The sequence below is a fragment of the Belonocnema kinseyi genome, chromosome 9 (assembly GCF_010883055.1).
Source record: "Belonocnema kinseyi isolate 2016_QV_RU_SX_M_011 chromosome 9, B_treatae_v1, whole genome shotgun sequence".
NCBI lineage: Eukaryota > Metazoa > Arthropoda > Insecta > Hymenoptera > Cynipidae > Belonocnema > Belonocnema kinseyi.
The window spans coordinates 68,483,118-68,486,559 of record NC_046665.1 but is presented as its reverse complement, the minus strand read 5'-3'; the positions used below and the strand labels follow the sequence as shown (position 1 = coordinate 68,486,559).

At 26.0% G+C, this 3,442-nt stretch overlaps 1 protein-coding gene across 2 annotated transcripts in view; it reads left to right on the top strand.

Annotated features, from left to right (window-relative positions):
* The window catches only part of LOC117180294 (transcriptional regulator DEF1-like), a 17,798-nt gene that overhangs the window by 7,071 nt on the left and 7,285 nt on the right, over positions 1–3,442 (top strand). For both annotated transcript variants that reach the window (XR_004468023.1, XR_004468024.1), the window contains exon 3: positions 1,481–1,656. The gene's annotated coding sequence lies outside the window, so the exon portion shown is untranslated. The remainder of the gene's footprint in view (positions 1–1,480; positions 1,657–3,442) is intronic.

The following is a 3,442-nucleotide window of genomic DNA, read 5'->3' as shown; positions in this document are numbered from 1 at the left end:
TAATAAATTGTAATTTCATTGTATCACTGGTTTCACTTGGTGTCAGGGAGAAATGTTAATCTCGAAATGCACAACAAATACATATTTTGTAGGTTTAAAGATTTGAGTGATTTTTAGATTTTATCGAATTCCTTTGAATTCTTTCGAATTTACTTTGAATTGTTTGGAATTCCCTTTAAGTCAACTGAATTTAATGGATCCTTTTTGGATTTTCAATTTTTTAATTGACCCTGAAGAATAGAATTTTTTTGAATTTTATCAATTTTGTTCCACTCAATTTTAAATCATCGTGGATTCGTATCAATTTCATCGACTTCTCTTGAACTCCATTCGATTCTTTTAAATTAATTCCAGTTTTACTAAAATTAATTAAGTATTCTCGATTTTTTGCAGTTCATTTAAATTGATTTGGAGATCACCCTAAATTCTTTCTAATTTTGTGGAATTCAATCAATTCTACTCAATTCACTGGTTTTTCAAATGTTTCTTTTAATTTGCCGTGAAATCTTTTAAAATCACTTTGCATTCTTAGGAATTTCATCAAATTTGGTTGAATTCTCTTTAATTTGTCTAAATTCCGACCAAACTTAACATAATTCAATGAATTTTGTTAACATTTTTGAATTTTTTTTAAATTCAAATTAATTTTTATAATTTCTCTTATATTCCTTTAAATTCGCCCTCGGATTTTATTGAATTCAATGGTTGTTTAAAATTTTTTTGAATTCGCTTAAATCCTGTAGAATTTACCCTGGATTCATTTCACTCTCATTTTGTTAAATTCAATGAAAATTTTCTCATTTAAAATTTTGTTCGATTCACTCAAATTCTTAGTAATTTCATCAAAGTTTCCTGAATATCCTTGAATTCTTAAAAATTCACTCTTATTTTACTGAAATCAGCGGAATGAAAAAAAAAACATTCAAAATAATTTTTAGAAGGGAAAGAATTTTCTAGATTAAATTTGTATAGTTTTAAAATCGAAAACTAAGAAAATTAATTTTTAGACCTAAGACGACCTCGCGGAACCGTTCAACATTTTTTTTTTTTAATAAACACAATTAACGCAGTAGAAGAAATTTCATGAATAACGTTTGAAAAATTAATAAAATAACTTCTTTTGGGGATCATAACAGACGTCCTATTTAAAATGCTTAATTTTGAGAGCTTTTTTCAACCATAGTTCTTCAATGTATCACCATGAGTTTTGAACATTTTCAATTTTTAACAATTAAAAAAATTCTAGTTTCAAAGATTTCACAAATTTTCGATTTTTTTCGTTTTTCGTTAGAATACCAAACAATTTCTTGTATCGATTTCATTACAAAAAGTATAATAAATGTGCAATTTGACTTTAAACAATTTCAAATGTTTTGAAATAGAAACCAAATAATAATTAAAAAATTGGTGTACTTTCTATCACCACAAATTTGTGAAATTTTCTTCAGATGGTATTTTTTGAAATGACTCATTTGCGTAGACGCTGTTGACCACTTGGATATACCTGCCCCCCAGAGATCTCAAACAATTCCAAATTCTGCTACTAGTCATTCTTCCATTCATTCTGCATCACTGTGCATCTGCGGAAGACGCAGCTGAGACGCATTTAGAAAATTCTGCTAAAATTTTACTTTTGGAGTAAAATATACAAATCAGGTAAAATATTTGTAATTATTTACATACAAATTTTTCTTTATATAATTTTAAAGAAACACTTGAAACTGTGACAATTAAACAATTAAGTGTTTGGTTAATAATTTACTTTTTTAAGTTGAAAGTTCAACTATTTCTATTTGGTTAAAAATTCATGTATTTTGTTGACAATACGCATTTATTGGTAGATATTTAATATTTTTGGTTAAAAAAGTAATTATTTGGTTGAAATATCAACTGCTTGGTTAAAATATCAATTGCTATACATGCTTTCATTGAGAATTCATTTTTTGTTGTTGTAGAAAAGTCGATTATTTGACTTAAAATTGGATTACTTTCTAAATAAAATAATTTTGTTATGAAGGATTCATAATCATTGTTGAAAATTTCAACCATTTCTTTTAAATAAACTTTTATATTTAAATTCTACTTTTTTGTAGAAAATTCATTCTTATGGCTTGAAATCCAACAATTAGTTAGAAAATTAAACTATTTGGTTGAAAATTAAACTTTATGTATTCTGTTAAAAAGTCACCTTTTTGAGTAAAAAACTAATCTTCTGTGTCAAAAATTTAACTATTTGTTTAAGAATGGAAATTATTGGTAAAAAATTAATGCATTTTGTTAAAAATTCGTCCGGTTGGGTACAAAATTATTCTTGTTTGTTGACAGTTTTAACTTTTTAGCTTAAAAACTCTTTTGTTGAACATTCATTTTTCATGTTCGGTAGAAAAATCATCTTTTTTGGTTGAAAATAAACTTTTTGGTGAAAACTCAACTGTTTTCTATAAAATTGGCCTTTTCGTTTTTAAAATTCAAATATTTGATTCAATATTAGTCATTTTTTTTTTTTTGAAGATTTGACCATTTGAATGAAAACGCATCTCTGTATACGGAAAATTCGACTATTTGTTTAGAAATTCAACTGTTTTGATAAAAATCCATTTATTTTTGGAAAATCGAACTATTTCGTTAGTCATCATTTTTGGTCGAAAATTAATCTTTAATGATTAAAAAGTAACTTTATTGTTAAAAATTCAGCTTCAAAATTCAAGCTTGTAAACTTTATTATTTGGTTAAATCTTTAACCATTTTTGGAAAACTCGATTTTTAGTAAAAAGTTTATCTATTTGCTTGTTAATGCAACTGTTTTATTGGAAATGATATTGTTGAAAATTTTGATTTCTTGCCATAAAATTTATCTCTTTGGATAGGATATCTGTTTTGGTTAGAAATTCAACTATTATGTTGAAAATTCAATATATTTTGGCTTGAAATTTTAGGAATTTAAAGTGTTTTGTATTCAATTAAATATGATATTTACATTCATTTTTTTTAAAGAATTTTTACACGTAAAATCCATCTTGAGCTAACGGCGGCGTTACTGTAGAAGGAGAGGGGAGGTCCAAAAGCCCAAAGTTGGTAACGTAGTTTATGGACGTCCTGCAACTTAAAAAATTTTCAGTGTGTAAGGAAAGTGGCTTGACGCTGCCAGGCCTAAAAAAAGTACCCTGGAGGCATCAGGCCTCGGCTACGCCATTGATTACAACTTATAAAAATGAATCAACTATTGAGGCTTCTAACAAATAGTTTTATTTTTAATACTTTATTTGAAATTTGTAATTGTAGAACTCTTCTTATAGTCAAATTTTTGTATTGTTCAATTTTAATAATGAAATTTTTTGAATCCTCAAGTAGAAATTCTTCAATCTCAAACTTTATAAATTTTACATATTGCCTATTTATCAATGCTTAAATTTCAAAGTATTTTTAATCGTTTAATCTTTCC